This window comes from Scyliorhinus canicula, chromosome 6 (genome assembly GCF_902713615.1).
Source record: "Scyliorhinus canicula chromosome 6, sScyCan1.1, whole genome shotgun sequence".
Taxonomy (NCBI): Eukaryota; Metazoa; Chordata; class Chondrichthyes; order Carcharhiniformes; family Scyliorhinidae; genus Scyliorhinus; species Scyliorhinus canicula.
The window spans coordinates 98,051,177-98,068,474 of record NC_052151.1 but is presented as its reverse complement, the minus strand read 5'-3'; the positions used below and the strand labels follow the sequence as shown (position 1 = coordinate 98,068,474).

General features: G+C 46.9%; 1 protein-coding gene across 5 annotated transcripts in view; it reads right to left on the bottom strand.

The window, feature by feature from the left end:
* Positions 1-17,298, bottom strand: part of pkib (protein kinase (cAMP-dependent, catalytic) inhibitor beta) — a 115,918-nt gene that overhangs the window by 17,253 nt on the left and 81,367 nt on the right. The window contains exon 1 of one of the 5 annotated variants that reach the window (XM_038799715.1): positions 5,193-5,214. The exons of the other annotated variants lie outside the window; for them this stretch is intronic. The gene's annotated coding sequence lies outside the window, so the exon portion shown is untranslated. Of the gene's footprint in view, positions 1-5,192; positions 5,215-17,298 lie in introns of those variants that run through there. 5 annotated transcript variants of the gene reach the window in all.

Below are 17,298 nucleotides of genomic sequence, written 5' to 3'. Positions count from 1 at the left end.
CTCCATGTACTCGAATAGGCACCGGAATGTGGCGACTAGGGGCTTTTCACAGTAACTTCATTGCCGTGTTAATGTGACTTGTGACAATAAAGATTATTATTATAAAAAAAGAGGCAATTAGGCTCCATAATTGGCTAATAGCTGGTCAGACAAGAGTGCTCAGAGGGGTTCAACAGGAGTATTCTGTATATTTCTATTTATGAGTTTTAGTCCTGATGAGACCATAGAATTCAGGCCAGGTGTGTGTGTATTTTGACTCAGCGCTAGCAGAACCTGGATAAGGAAGGAATATCGGAGCACATCATCAGTGACAGCCAGCAAGCATCAACGAGGAGCTGGAGCTCAGAGCTCAGGGAAAAAGACACCCACATTGAGTGATCATAGCTTGGCCAGCCTCCTTAACTATTGCAGGTAATACTTAGATCTCAGTCATCAGTCTGAGTCATTTCAGAAATCACAATTAAGCTAGCTCTTCTAAATAAAGTAGACTTGTATTAAATTCAGGTCTCTTTATTGCGTTTGTCTAAGCTGATCGAGCAGAGTCTCAGTCAACTGTGACCAGAATCACTGGGCTTTCTCCACTGGCAGCAGGTTTCCCGACGGCATAGGGTGGCTTTAGTGGGAAATCCTTTGACAAGCGGCGGGAAGAGAGAACAGAGCTGCCACCGAACAGAGCACCACCGAGAAACACAGGGCTGGGGGATTGGAGAATCCCAATCCTCTGGTCTTCGGCCTATCTCTTCTCTTCCTTCCTGGCAGTCCCATCTCCATCACTCACCTCACCACTTTTCCTCTCTTTTTCCACAACTGATGACGAAACCATTTCAATTTCCTCTTGTCCACTCTCTTTGATGCTTTTACAATCTTCACTGACCCCCTTTCCCATTAGTATCCAGTCGTTGTTCGTTCCTCTCTTCTTGATGTTGCCCATGTTTCTGCACTATATACCAGGACCAGTCTTACAACTGGCTTGTAGATTTTTCCTTTCAGTCTCAACACTGCCTTTCTATCTCCACTGCATCGTTACCATATAACACTCCACTGCACTTCTACCAATTACTCCAGTCAGAGCTAATCTGTTACTCAATTTTAATTTCCACACTTGCATCTTTTGCTACCACTGACAAACAAACACACGGAATAGAAGCAGAAGTAGGCCATTCAACCCCTCAAGCCTAGTCCGCCATGGCTAATCTGCTTGTGCTTTGAATGCCACATTCCAATCTACCCCCGATAGCCTTTAATTCTCTGGCTTAGCAAGAATCTACCTCCAGCTTAAAAAGATTTAATGACATCATCTCCACTGCCTTCTGAGACAGAGAGTTCCAAAATTGCACAACCCTTAGAGGAAAAAACATCTCCTCATCTCTGTCCTAAAAGAGCAACCACTAATTTTAAAATAGTGCCCCCTTGTTCTGGACTTACCCACAGAGTAAATTTTGGCCAGGATTCTCCAAACTCGTCCATTGTCACCCTGCTGCCAGTAAGAACTGAGAATTTGGCTTCCCAATCAAACCTCCATTCACTTTCAGGGGAACCGGAGAACCCCAGTAGGGAGCAAAGTCAGAAAATCCAGTCACCCTTTCCATATCCATCTTGTCAAGACCATTCAAGACCTTTTGTACTTCAATCAAGTCACGCTTCACTTTTCTAAACTCCAGTGGAAATAAACCCAATCTGTCCAACATATTCTCATAAGACAACTCGCTTATTCCAGGTATCAATCTAGTAAATCCCCTCTGCACTGCCACCAATACATTTACATCCTTCCTGAAATAAGAAGACCTACTGCTCACAGTATTCAAGATGCAGTTACACCAATGTCATGTGTAACCGAGGCAATACTTCCTTACTTTTATATTCAATTCCTCGTGTAATAAAGGATTATGCATCCAAGCCACCTATCTGAAATAGACTTTAGGCGCTCTGTTTATTTAAATAGGAGATCTACCACAACCGATCCCTTCCTAGCCACCACAACTCTCCAACCTATTTGCCCATCATCATGATTTCTGGGTTTGCCTTTAATTACTTTCCCAATGACCAGTGTTGGTATTACAGCAGCTGGATCACCAAATCCTCCAAATCCCCTTTGCTACCAAGCTGCCTGGGGCACCTCTTCATTATCTGCAGCTTGCTGGCCAAATATTGGGGGCTTTGAAGTCAAGAATTCCAGCTTACCTTTTATTTCAAATGTTTAGCAGACCATAGAAATGCATTTACCATTGTTCATTGATGTATTTTTGACGTTGATCAGTACAATAGTATAATGTAGTGCCTCTAACCAATTATTTCATTTTCTTACATTAGTGTAAAATATGGATGAAAACAGATAGGGCTGGATTCTCTGCTTCGGAATTCTCCATTACACCGGCAGCGCATCCTCGCCCAGGGATTTCCCGATGGTATGGGGCTGCCCACAATTTGGAACCCCATTCGCTGGCTGGCAGGATGGAGAATCCTGCTGCTGGCGGGGGTGCACCACACCAGAAAACTGGTGCGGCGGGAAGGGAAATCCCGCTCTTGGTGTCTGGTAAATCACCTATTTTGTCCAGGCAGAATATATTTTATGTATTTTTCTTAGGATGTGAGCATTTATGACAAGGCTGGTCAGTGTTGCCCGTCACTAATTACCCTTAAACGGGTAATGGTGAGCTGTTTTCTTAATCTGCTGCAGTCCACATCATGTAAATACACCCATCAGCACTGTTTGGGAGGAATTTCTGAGATTTTGACCCAGTGACACCAGAGGATTGACAAAAGAGTTCATGCTCGCTACGGCCGGCGGGAGTTCGAGCATACGCGCTACAGCCGGTGTGATTCCGCGCATGCACATGGGTTCCCGTCTCTGTGCCAGCCCCCAGGCAATATGGCGGAGCCATTACAGGGGGCCGGTGCGGAGGAACATAGGCCCCCCCACGGAACCAGCCCACCTGCTGATCTGTAGGCCCCAATCGCGGGCCAGGCCTCTTTGGAGGTCCCCCCCAGGGTGAGATCCCCCCCAACCCCCCTCCAGGACAGTCCCCACAGACACACCTTCCAGGTCCCGCCATGTGGGACCTGAGTAACCCACGTCGGCGGGACTTGACCGAACTCGGCGGGCACTCAGCCCGTCGAGGCCCGGAGAATTGCCGGGGGGCCGAAAATCAGTAACGGAGAATCGGCAAGCTGGCATCTGCGCGGTGTCACATGAATCGCGCCCAGCCTGCCAATTCTCCGAACCGGCGTGGGCGGAGAGAATCCCGCTACATATTCTTTGATCAGGCATAGAGTGCCTTTGAATGAGAGATCCTGCTCCTGCTACCCTCAACACCCTGGAAGCCCACAAGCAACCAGCTTTCCCCTGGTGAACACACAACTGCCTATTGGTTAATACCAGCAGCGGCATGATGAGCCACTTATGTGGACAATTAATGCGCACTTAAGAGCCTCAATTAGCAGGTCAGGAAAGCCATCCACTGGCCTTTCCCACCACAGACATAATAGAGGTGCACCATCCTTCCACCTGATCAAATGCCTTGCCACCAAACCCTCACCCTAAGAAAAGGGCCTCAACATCTATTTCATTGATTGACAGCACCTGGACACTTCAACCAGAGTTAAGTGCATTCCCTTAGGTTTATAGATGGCCACTTCAAAGTCATCAAGCATGAAGTGAGATGAATGGAAAACATTTAACTCTGTTTGAAGTGATTCAGGAAATGTCAATTAAAGCTTGATGTTTAGAAACATTGCAGTTTTACAGCTGACTACTTCAAAGTTACTCAACCATGAAGAGACATAAATGGAACAATGCTGACAGTTTGGTGTGTGTGCAAACTACCAGTCACAGACTAACAAAATCAATATCAAAGAGGAATGAATGATTGGCCTGCAGATCAAAGATTTGAGGGGGTTTAAACCCAGCTGACTGGGTTTTCTCTTTCCAGGAATTGACAGATGCTGCTTCCTCTGTCTGAACCAGCAGGTGGATTACCCAGGTGAGTTTTAAAGCTGTGATTTTTTTTCATTGCCTCTGTTTGGACTGTGCTCTATCTTCCAGACAAGGGTCTCTTTTCAGGGTGGCTTCCTGACTTGGGTCTCTCTTCTGGGGGTTTGCAGATCGGGGTCTTTTTTCAGGAGTCTCTGTTCAGGGGGGCTTCCAGACAGGCGTCTCTTTTCTGGGGGTTTCCAGATAGGGACCCTCTTCTGGGGGGTCTCTTAATTTGAGGGATCACTTTATCTAGGGGTCTCTGAAGGGGTCTCTATCTTTAGGGGGTCTCTATGGCGGATCTCTTTATTTAGGCGGTTACTGTTGGAGGGTATGGTGGGAGGGGGGGTGGATTCGGGTCACACACGGACTGGGGTGAGAGTGAGCTATGAATTGGGAATCGCTTCCTGATGAGCGTGAGCATGAATCAGTTGCAATTCAGCTCCGGCGGGAGAACATAGTTTCCCAAATGTAGAATCCTGCACATTGGTGACCAAGATTTCAACACAAACTAACATGAGAAGTGTTTTGGTGATAAATCGTACCAAAGCCCAGCGCAAACTAACGGTTATTTGATTCATCAAGAGACCCAAAAGGCAGAAAGCGAACAGATCAATCTCTGCCTCCTCTTACATTGTGAATTCCGATGTCTTTATGAAGACTGTAGTGGGGAAGGAGTGAACAATTAGCTCTAATCATTGACTTGTTAAAGCCGTTTTTGCTGAAAATCATTTAAAATGTGGTGCACATATGTCCATTCTCAGGTTTCGATGATAGAAAGCAGTGTTTAGGCTTGTTTTCAGATTGAATTCTTGGATGTAAATGTTTCCTCTCGGGGACACTAGCTGACTGTCTGGAGAATTCTAAAACTAGGTTCGAAAATTTGCATTTTAATGCCTGATTTAAATATTACTGAAAGCCACCTGGTGAATGGCTGAATCAGAATTACAACAGAACTGATTTCCTAACGATTCATTAACTACACACACAACTTGTCATTTGTTTTTTTTTAAATCTTTTTTTAATTTGATTTTGTCGTTAACAGACCTCACTGCTGGGGAATGGAGCATTTTCTAATTTTAGACACTGATTGGATGCAGAATAAAGCCTTAGCAAAGAGGTAATATATCGACATCAAATTTGTATCGTGAAGAGAAAACAAAGTACATTCTATGAGTCTCGCTTCACAAGTTGAAACCCCAAGATTTGGAATCTTCCTTACCTCTCTCCCCTGACTGTTTCCAGTGCGACAATGTCCTGTTATGCCCTGTTAAGTGTAAGGTGACCAAAATCAACATTGGGCAGCTTTTAATGTACCGCCTACCCCACCACCAAGGAGAGGAATTTGGAGGCCATGTGATCGGGTAGGAGGGTGCAGGTTGGAGATCCCAATCTCTTCCTCCGACACACGTTAACCGGAGGCCACCTAGCAAACCTGTCATCTAAGAAGGGGGGGGGGGGGGGGGGGGGGGGGGGGGCGGGACACTCGTTCAGAGGAACTCAATTCTAAATCGAGGGAACAGGCATTGGAGAGGGGAGGCCCTTGATGTCAAGACCTATCCTTCACCACCAGGGAGGAAAAACCCTCCCTGTGACTTCTCCCCCCTCCCCCATCCCCCACCCTATCCGTGTAATCCCGTTACACCACCTAATCTTTGGACACTAAGTGGCAATTCAGCATGCCCAATCCACCTAACCTGACATCTTTGAACTGTTTGAGGAAACCAGAGCACCCGGGGGAAACTCACGCAGACATGGGGAGAAAGTGCAAAACTGCACACAGTCACCCACGACTGAAATTGAACACAGGTTCTTGACACAGAGGCAGCAGTGCTAACCAGTGGGTCACCGTGTCACCCCACGGTAGTTGCTCCTCTTCCCGTTGATTATCTGGGGGTCTACAATATACACCTAGCAATGCAGCTGACCTTGTTTTATTCCAAGCTCTACCCATGCTTCATTTGAAGCCCCCTCCAAGATATCATCTCTCCGTACTGCAGTAATTGACTCCTTAACTAATAATGCCTCCTTCTCTTTTACCCCCTCCCCTATTTTACCTGAAGATTCTATAACCGGGATGTTGAGCTGCCAATCCTGCCCCTCCTTCAACCACATCTCTGTGGTGGCTACTATATCACAATTCCACAAGTCAATCTTCGACCTTAACTCATCCGTTTTACATAATGCTCCTGGTATTAAAGTAGATGCCATCTAGCCTTGACTTACCCCCTTGAAACATAATGCTCCTTCTCACTTGATTGCCTTACTGTATTATGCTGTGTCCCTATTCTTCTAAATTCCAGCCATAATGTTAAATACTGGCCACACTGCTGCTCTATATAATATAGATTTATAGAATGCTATTACACAAAAGGAGGCTATTTGCCCATCACCATGTTGGCTCTTTGAAAGAACTATTCAATTAGTCTCAATCCGTACCTATTCCTCACATTCGTGCAATTTCTTCCCTACAAGCATATATCCAATTCCTTTTTTGAAATGTTATTATTTGTAGCACCCTTTCAGGCATAAACCTCCTCCAACTAAATAGGCAACAGATTGAAGCCACTGCTTTTTTCCCCCATTTCAAACATCGTCCTTTGCCGCCAATTTCCCCATCCCTCTCTTGTAACAGTCTGAGATTAATTAAATCCATGCTGATTTGTCCAATCCTGCCATTGTTTTCTAAGTGCTCAGCTACAAAATCTTTGCGAATAGATTCTAGATTTTTCCCCATTACCTACGCCAGGCTTATTGGTCTATAATTCCCTGCTTTCTCTCCACCTCCCTGTTTAAATATTGGAGTTACATTAGCTACCCGCCAATCTGCAGGAACTGAGTCTATAGTATCCTGCTATTTCTAGAGCCATGGACGGGATTCTCCCAGACCTGCACCAGGCCGGAGAATCCCCGCAACTGCGCCACACCGCCCCGACGCCGGCACGCGATTTTCTGCAGAGCAGAGAATCGGTGCCATTGGCACCCGTGCATTTGATACGGTGCCGGTTGCGGGCTGCTCTAGGCAGCTGGGCTGCCGATTCTCCGGCCCGAATGGGCCGAGCTGCCGCTCTGAAAAGGCAGAGTCCCGCATGCGCCGTCCACACCTGGGCGCAGCCGTCGGTAACTCTGCATGCAGGGTGGGTGGGGGGGGGGGGCGACCTGTGGGGGTGGGGGGGGGGGGGGTGGGGGCCTCCGATGCTGCCTGGCCCGCAATCGGGGCCCACCGATCAGCGGGCCGGCCTCTCGCTCCCTGGGCCTATTTTCTTACGCGCCGGCCCCTGAAAATGAAAATCGCTTATTGTCACGAGTAGGCTTCAATGAAGTTACTGTGAAAAGCCCCTAGTCGCCACAATCCGGCGCCTGTCCGGGGAGGCTGGTACGGGAATTGAACCGTGCTGCTGGCCTGCTTGGTCTGCTTTAAAAGCCAGCGATTTAGCTGAGTGAGCTAAACCAGCCCCTGAACCCCTGCGCCATGTTGCCTCAGGGCCGGTGTGTTGAGGGAGGCCACCGCGCATGCATGGGTTGACGCCGGCGCCACTGCGCATGCGTGGGTTGGCACGGCGCACAGTTCGCGCCAGATTGGAAGCTGGAGTGGCGTGAACCACTTCAGCGCCGTGCTCCCAGCGGCCCGTTCACGCCGCCGTGAAACGCGACGGAGTTTCCGACAGCGTGCTCACTCTGCCGCCGAATGGGAGAATCCCGCCCCATTTCATTAAATACTCTGGGATGTAGGTTATCAGACCCTGGGGATTATCAGGCATCAGTTCCATCAATTTCCCTAATACCATTTCTCTACTAATATTGATTTCCTTCAGTTCCTCCATCTCACTAAACCTTGTGTTCCCCAACATTTCTGCTGTCTAATTTGTGTCCTCATTTGTGAAGACAGAATCGAAGTATGTGGTTAGTTGCTCAGCCATTTTTTTGTCCCCTTATTATACCTTCCCCTGTTTCTGTCTGTCGGGGACCTACATTCGTCTTCACCAATCTATTTCTCTTCACGTACCTGTAGAAACGTTTAGTCAGTTTTTATTTTCCCTGCAAGCTTCGTACTCTATTTTTTGTACTCTACTTTCCCCTTCTTAATCAATCTCTTGATCCTTCTTTGCTAAATTTTAAACTGCTCCCATTCCTCACACATGTTGTTTTTCTTGGCCAATTTATATGCATCTTCCTTGGATCGTATACTATCTCTATTTTCCCTTGTAAGCCATGGATTGACCACCTTTCCCATTTTACTTTTGCGCCAGACATAAACAATTGTTGCAGTTCCCCCATACGCTCCATGAATGTTTGCCACTGCCTATCCACTGTCATTCCTTTAAATAATGTTCCCCAATCGATCAAAGCCAAATCACGCCTCATATCTTGCAGTTTCCTTAATTTAAGATTCAGGACCCTAGTCTCAGAATCAACTACTTCACTCTCCAGCTTGCATTCTATCATATTATGATTGCTCATCCCCAAGAGGTCTTGCACAACTAGTTTGTCAATGATTCCGTTCACATTACACAGTGCCCAGTCTAGGATGGCTTGTTCACTAGTTGGTTCCTTATGTATTGGTCCAGAAAACTATCCCATATACACTCCAGGAATTCTTCCACTATGGTATTGTGGCTAATTTGATTTGCCAAATCTACATGCAAATTAAAATCACCCATAATTACTGATGTTTCTAATTTCCTGTTTAATGCCATTCCCAACATCACCGCTGCAGTTTGGGGGCCTATATACCACCCACTAATGTATTATGCCGCTTGGTGTTTCTCAGCTCTACTGATACTGTTTCCACATTGTCTAAGCAAATATCCTTCCTCACGATTGCGCTAAGTTTCTATTTAACTAGCACGGCCTTTACCTTTTTGTCTGTCCTTCCTAAATACTGAATACCCATGGATATTCAGTTCCCATCTCTGGTCACCTGACAGCCATGTCTCCATAATCCCGATTTATATCATGCCCGTTCACATCTATTTGTGTGATAAGTTCATCCGCTTTATTACGAATGCTTCAAGCGTGTCTTTTTAACATTACTTGTCTCGCTCCCAGTATTTTCCACTGTCGCGTTGTTTGCATCTTTCCCATGGTTTCTCTGCCTACCACTTTTCTTGTTTCCCTTTCTATCTTTTATTTTTGTCCTTGTTTCCTCCTCCTCTGATACGTTTGCATTGGTTCCCGTCCCCCTACCATTTTAGTTTAAACCCTCCCCAACCTGTCGAGCAAATACTCCCCCTGGGACACCAGTCATGATCTTGCCCAGATGTAACACGTCAGTTTGAATTTGCTCCAACTGCCCCAGAACCGGTCCCAATGCCTTAGGGATCTGAACCCATCCGCCTCAAACCATCGCTTCAGCCGTGTATTCACCTGATATATTCTGCTTTTTCTACTCTGACTAGCACGTTGCACTGGGATCCTGACATCACTACCTTTGAGGTTTGACTTCAACTTTCTTCCTAACTCCCTGTATTCTGCTTTGAAGACCTCATCCCTTTTTTTACCTATGTCGTTGGTACCGATGTGTACCACGGCCAGTGACTGTTCACCCTCCCCCTCCATAAGGTCCCTTTTACAGAGCCAACTATGGTGCAACAGATTTGGCTATTGTTGCTTTCCTCCGAGAAGTCATTCCCCTCAACAGTATCCAAGTATTGCAGGGGAATGGTCACAGGAGATCTTGCACTGCCTGCCTAACTCTCTTGCTCTGCCTGATGGTCAACCATTCCCTTCCTGCCTGTGGAGTCTGAGCCTGCAGTGTGACCACCCCCTATCCATGACACTTCCCACCTTGTAGATGCTACACACAGTGTTCCCATCCATCACTCCAGCTCCAAAACCCAGGCTTCCAGGAGCTGTAGCTGGAGACATTTCCTGCACACATGCTGGTCCCGGGCACGGGAAATGTTTCTGGCTTCCCACATAGAGCGAGAGAAGCAAACCAAGACCTTGAACTATCCTGCCATGACTTACCCCTTTAAATTAAACCTTTGGAAGATGCTTGATATTAGATTAAATCCAATTCTCTGGGATCCTTCTTTCCTTATCCTTGTTATTACCAATTATAACGATTATAGTTTATAAACCGCAAAACGTACTCTCAAATATAAGTGATAAAAGTTGTAAAGACTTACTGGCCTTACCCGCTACTTACCAATCAGCTCTCTCTCTTGAAGCCTCAGCTGCAGCAGGGCAAGACCCCTCTCTGAAGATTTAAAAGTTACAAATCAAGGAGAAAAAGCAAAGAACACCTCTTCCCGCTTTGCACTGAATTCCCAACCTATTTCAAATTCCCAAGTTTAAAACTCACTTTTGCTGTGCCTCACTCCAGATGTGGTTGTTTGTGCGCAAAGCTCACTGTGTGCACTTTGAAGACCTTTTCTTAAATAGAGCTGAGATGGTCTGAGATAACTCACTCATCAGTTAAGCTTCAAATGTAAGTAATCAACACCTCTTGACTCTTCATCAAGCTTCAGATGATGGACAGATAACTGCCACTCAACTATCTGGGTGGGGCAGCTCCTAATTAAATCTAATTAAAAACAGTTTCTCCTTATTTATTCAAAATTAGTTTTTACATTTATTATTGTCTTTGCTTTTTTAAAAAAATACAATTTTATCCTCTCTTTGTCTGTAGATTTGACTCTGTCTAAAGTGCTACCCTGCAGGTACCAAACACCTACAGGTACCAAATACTCCCAGTTTCAGTGCTAGCCAAGCACAGTTTTTTTAAGACATCTATAGTTCAAAAATTGTTTTGGAATTAGATGTTTCTCTACAAGTACTCAAATTTTGAGTTTAACATTCACCCTTTAAGGTGGTCATACCCTTCAGGTCAGGGTCTTCTGATTTAGTCAATGGTCAAAATTCCTTTGATTCTGGAAGGGTCCCAGTGGATGAAAAATAACTAATATAACAGCTTTTTTCAAGAAACCGCAGGTCAGGAAGCCTAACATCTGTCATAGGGAAATTGCTAGAATCCATTACTCAAGAGGTTCATGATACTTAGAAAATCATCAGACAGAGTCAACATGGCTTTGCGAATGGGAAATCGTGTTTAATTAATTTATTAGAGTTTTTTGAAGAAGTAGCAAGCAAGGTGGATATGAGGAACACCTTTCATCGTGTACTTGGATTTTCAAACGGTGCCATATCAAAGGTTACTATGCAAGATAAGAAAACATGATGTAGGGGATAACATTTATTTATTTGTTTGTTAATTGGAAGTGGGCGTCACAGGCTGGGCCAGAATATGTTAGCACTGCAATGAAGTTACTGTGAAAAGCCACATTCCGGCGCTTGTTCGGGTACACGAAGGGAGAATTCAGAATATCCAAATTAGCTAACAAGCATGTCTTTCTGAACTTGTGGGAGAAAACCTGAGCACCCAGAGGAAACCCACGCAGACACGGGGAGAATGTGCAGACTTCACAGAGACAGTGACCCAAGCCAGGAATCCAACCTAGGACGTTGGCCATGTGAAGCAACTGTGCTAACCACTGTGCTACTACGCCGCCCTAACAGGGGTAGGCTGGAGTGGACGTGGGTAGAGTGTTCTTTCGAAGGGTTGGTGCAGACTCGATGGGTTGAATAGTCTCCTTCTGCCATGTAGGGATTCTATGATTCTATAAATGTAGGAAAATGTGAACTTTGACGATAAGGAATAGAAAAGTAATATACTATTTAATGGAGAGAAATTGCAGAACGTGGCGGTACAGAACGAACCGGGTTTCCTGGTACATGAATCACAAAAGTTAGTGGGCAGTTACAGCAAGTGCAAACAGGAAGTCACTTGGGCACAAATCACTACTGGTTCCCAAAAGTGGGGCCAGGTACTAGGGACACCGACGGGGAGCAAGGGGATGATCTATAACTACCTCCAAGGGGCCAAGAAGTGGTCCTTTAAGGAAGGTGGCGGTCAGGGGTGCTTGGACTAGGCTGGAGTGGCTTGGTTGCGGGTCTTCCCAGGATGGAAATTGTGTGACAACCTCCCTCTGTCGCCTTGAAAACCCTTAAACAAGTTCAAAGATCTGTCAGATGAAGATAAAAGGTTTTCCCTTTGACGTGCTGGAAAGATTTGAAGTGCTTTTATAATGTTAATTTTCATTTCCCTTTAACCTTTCCAAGCCTCTGGGCTTGCTGAGAGCTGAAATATTTTAACTGCATTGTTTAGATTCAATTTCACAGTCCATTAAGAAATTTAAAGGACGGCACGGTAGCACAGTGGTTAGCACTGTTGCTTCAAAGCGCTCAGGTCCCGGGTTCGATTCCCGGCTTGGGTCACTGTCTGTGTGAAGTCTGCACATTCTCCCAGTGAATGCATGGGGTTTCCTCCGAGTGCTCCGGTTTCCTCCACATGTCCTGAAAGGCGTGTATTTGGGTGAATTGGACATTCTGAATTCTCCCTCTGTGTACCCGAACAGGCGCTGGAATATGGCGACTAGGGGATTTTCACAATAACTTCACTGCAGTGTTAATGTAAGCCTAATTATGACACTAATAAAGATTATAAAACTTGATTGACATGTCCAGACTATTTCAAAGAGGGGGCAGTTTTTTGTTTGTTTTAATAGACCTTCATGGTCCATTAACTCTGAAGTGATTCCTCTTTTGAGCAGGTATTGTTTCTGATCATAGTCTTTTTAAAGAGACGGTTTCTTTGTTCTGATGGGCTTCCTGGGAAGAGCAGGTGTTGTTTCTGACAGTAATTGTTTTCTACTGTGAAGTCCTCTTGTTGTAAAGTCCTTCCTATAAAACCCAGGTGCTCTGTCTGAGAGCTGCCCCTTGTCATCCTGGCAATGTCATACTGGCACTGCACCTGGCAGCTGGGCACTACCAAGGGAAGAACCTGAAGTGGGGGACTGAGGGTGGACCTGAAGAGGTAGCCCTGAAATTGCCTTTGGCAAATCCATAGTGGAATGTCGCTCACCTTCAGGATGGCCTTGCCAGTGATTGTGGGGAGACCTTGTCAGAGATTGGAGGGGGTGGGACAAGTGTTATTCTGAGATTGGGGCACCCTTTAAAAATGGTCTCCGATATCTGTGGATGTGGCCTTGCCAACTTGGTCGAGTCTCATGGCGTGAATCACCCTTGGCTCCAAAAGGATTTCCAAGTATTGGGAAAAATCTCATCAGGGATTCTCCCTGTTGGGGACTAAGTCCCCACGCCCGCCGAAAAACGGGCGAGAATCACTCAGGACTTTAAGACCGGGGTGATTCTCCGTTTTCCAGAGGGCTCGGAGAGCCCCAGCGTACGTCCTGCAGCTCTGGCTCCCGGCAGGGCCCTGCTGTCCAGACTGTGCGGCCGCGCATGCGCACAGCGGACGAAAGCGGGTCCGCACATGCGCGCGACTGCCCACCTCGGCGTGGGCGCCGCCGACATGGCGGAGCCATACAGCGGGCCCGCGCGGAGTAAGGCAGGTTCCCCGGAGTCAGATACCCCGCGCCCCACCAGGAACACAGCCACGGCTCCGAGCACCCGCCAGGTGGTACCAGATGTAAACCGGCGGGAGTTCGGCCGGTCGACCGCGGAGAATCACCATGTTCCAACAGCCCCCGATGGGCGCCCCACGACTGCGAGCGTGCGACGGACGCAATTCCGGCATGGAGGGTCGGAGAATCCCACCCCTCATTTCCCACTTCCCATACCTCGTTTCCCACCAGAGACTACATTTCGAAACCTTTTGGGTAAATTCTCCACATCGTTTCCTATAACCTCATGCATGACGTGTTGGATAACAAACTGAAAAAAATGTGGTTTGATTTGCCTCAAATTAAAGATCCTTTAAATTTCCTAATCTCTTTCCAAAAGGCAGTTATCTATTTAAGATGGAGCTGAGGAGAAATGTTTCCTCTCGTGTGGTCCTGAGTATTTGGAACGCCTGTCCTCAAAAGGCAGTGGAAGCAGAGTCTTTTAGCAGAGCTGAATCGATTCTTAATTATCATGGGGGTGAAAGATTATCAAGGGTTAGTGGGAATGTGGAGGTGAGGGAACAATTGGATCAGCCATGACCTTATTGAATGATGCAACAGGCTCAAGGGGGTGAATGACTACTCCTGCTCCTAATTTGTTTGTTTGTACGTTTTTATGTTGATAGATGTTTAGGTCTGAGCTGGGAATGTGCCCTCGAAGCAATGATTTTCAGCCCGTGTTAGCCGTCAGGAGAATGACGACGCAGTGGTAAATTACAACGAGAATCGGGAAATGTGACTCTTGCAGGCAAGATCACGTTTCCTGATTTTCCAGGCCCCTTGCCAATGACATAATGAGAATCGTGCCACAGAAGGTAATTTAAACACATCAACATTTCATTTGAGAGCCCTCCTGCCTGGACTTCACTCCTCACTGAATATTCATCATGTGCCATCATGATGTCATGCCGACACAACTTACAACAGCTGTTTCACAAAGAGAACCTGGCGTCCTCACCTCCAAAAGGAATATCGGAGGGAGCGCTCAGGTCGTCATCACACTCCAGAGTGCCAATTACAGAGGGGGCACCAGAGAGGACAGGGAAACCAGATAAGTACAGCTAGGGCTGGGTGGAGAGGGGGGGGCGGGTTCAGTCTCAGCATCTCAGGGAGATGGGGTCACTTGCAGTCCTTAGCGGCCCTTTATGGCTATGAGCTTTTAGGTTTAAGGGGGTCTTGCGAGTAGTGTGCAGGCATAGCTTCAAAAGTCCTCCTTGCTGGGCTTGTGGTGATTTCTCCACTGAGGGATTGCCCTTCTAGAGCAGCAGCTGGAAATTGGTTGGAGCAGACAAATACACAGGGTCAGCACTGAGGGCGACTATGCGATCCCTGGGCGGGGTGCCGTCGGATGTCAGGCTTTTTGGGCAGAGTGGGGTACTCTGCTATTTTTAAATGCTGCCCCTATATTTCAACCCCCCTCAGACTTTCCACCAAGGCCTCTGGACCCCCTCTTACCTGTTAGGGGGGCCCCCAAGCCCCCCTCACCACACCTCATAAGGCAGGGTACCCCTGAGCTCGATTCGTGGCACCCTGGAAGTGCCACGGTGCTTGGGTGGTAGCAGGAGAGCTAGGGTACCACCTTGCCCAGAGCTTGACCACTCATGGCCTCCGATGGCCTGGGAGACCGCTCCCAAGTGTCGTTATGCCTGATTCACGCTTGTGTGGGCCAGTGCTAAATGGCACCATGTCGAGGTCGCTCAGGCCCGGGCATTCATTCCTGGTCCTCGGGAACATCAGGCAGCGATATATTTAAGTGGGCCTCACTTTAATATATAAATCTGGATTTCACCCATTGAGGGCGAGACCCCAGATCGCGACATCCCACGAGGCGTTCTGAGCGTCACAAACCTCGAGATTGAAACGGTCCCATGGAAATGGACTATGCTGACAATCTATGCTGAGCTACTAATTTTACTAAGAAGATTATACCAAAACAAAAATAGAACATCAGATGAGACAAATTATCTACCATTGATAGATAAATGAGTGCTTTCTCTGAGCCCATTGTAATGAATTATTTCAATTATCTAAACGTATTTTAGTAAGAATTATTGAATTGATGTTTGCCTCAAGAATTAGCTGAAATAAACAAACTCGAGCAGCTTTAATATTCATCCAAGCTTTGGCAGCTTGTTAAACAAATCCAAGATAAAGGTACACTTAGCAGCAAATGGAGAAATTCTATGTTGATGCAGTGACACCTAGTGTACAAATATGGTACTGTAAAATCTTGTTAACTTCCAGACCAAACAATATGGGGCTAGATTCTCAGCAGCCCCATGCCAAAATCGTGTTTGGCGCAGGGGCTGAGAATCCACTTTTACGCCCGAATCGGGCTGGCACCTGAATCCAGTCCCCAGAGAATCGCTCGCTCGCGATTTACACGGCGAGGCCGGGGGGCCATTGTCAGAGGCCGAATTCCCGACGGCGTGGCTCTAACCACATCTGGCTGGTCGTGACTCTCACGCGGCCGCCCTGGTGGGCAGTGGGGGATCAAGTACCGGGGAGGGGCCTTATGGGCGGCCAAGGCGGCGATCGGGTGGGTTAGATGGAGCAGCGCGGGGCAGATAGTTGGAACCTTCTTTGTTGGTCCAGGTCCGCCATCGTGTTCGGCATGGCTGCTGAAGGCCCCCATTGTGGGTATGCGCGGACTTGGAACTGGAAGTGCGGGGGGCCGTATCCGCAGCTAAAGCTGCGAGAAGCACTCCGGGGCCCTGCCAGCCCCCTGCAGGTAGGTGAACAGGTCTTACATTTTTTAAGGTAAGTCCAGAGTGAAATGCCAGCGTTTTTTTATGCTGGCGAGGGGACATAGACCCATTTTGGGAGAATCCAGCCCATGGTCTTCTTTATTCATGACTTCATCCAGTATTCAGCTGATAATCCCATGAGGAAAAACAGTGACCATTTTACATTAGCCAACTCAGAAAATCATTTGTTTTTCCCAGCCATTTAACTAAAGAGTATAGGAATATATAATTCAATAATTTGTTGAAATTCAACAGAATAGAGCACTTTTCAGAGAATCACACATTTTACAGTGCAGAAGGAGGCCATTCAGCCTATTGAGTCTGCACCGGCCCCTGGAAAGAGCACCCTATTTAAGCCTAAGCCTCTACCCTATCCCTGTAACCCCACCTAACCATTTTGACAGTAAGGGAGCACCCGAAGGAAACCCAAGCAGACACGGGGAGAAAGTGCAAACTCCACACAGTCAGCCGAGGTCGGAATTGAACCCGGATCCCTGGAGCTGTGAGGCAGCAGTGCTAACCACAATGCCACTTTTAACAGAATAAAATATTCCTCGGTGCTTCACAGGAACAAATCAATCACATTGGAGCCACATAAGCAGATATTCGGGCAGAGGACCAAACATTTGGTCAAAGCGGTTGGTTTTAAGAAGTTTAAGGATTGTCTTAAAAGAGGAAAGAGAGGGGAGTCAGAAAGGGAATTCGAACTTGAGGTAGCTGAAGACATGGCCATCAATGGCAGAGCAATTAAAATTGAGGGGTGTGCACGAAGCAGGAATTGGAGAAGTGCAGATATCTCCGAGGGTTGTGGTGCTGGAGGGGATTGCAGAAACAGAGAAGGGAGACGTCATGGAGAATTTGAAGACATAGGATCATAAGAATAGGAGCAGGAGTAGGCCATTCAGCCCATTTAGCCTGCTCTGACATTTAATAAGATTATGGCTGATCTGAATGTGGCCTTAACAACACACTTTTTCTTGGCCTTCATAATCCTTGACTCTCAATTAAAAATCATTTTAACTCAGCTCACTGCGAAGAGAATTCCAAAAACGGACAACCCTGAGAGAAGAAACTCCTCTTCATCTCCTTCTTAAATAGGAAGCCCCCTTATCCT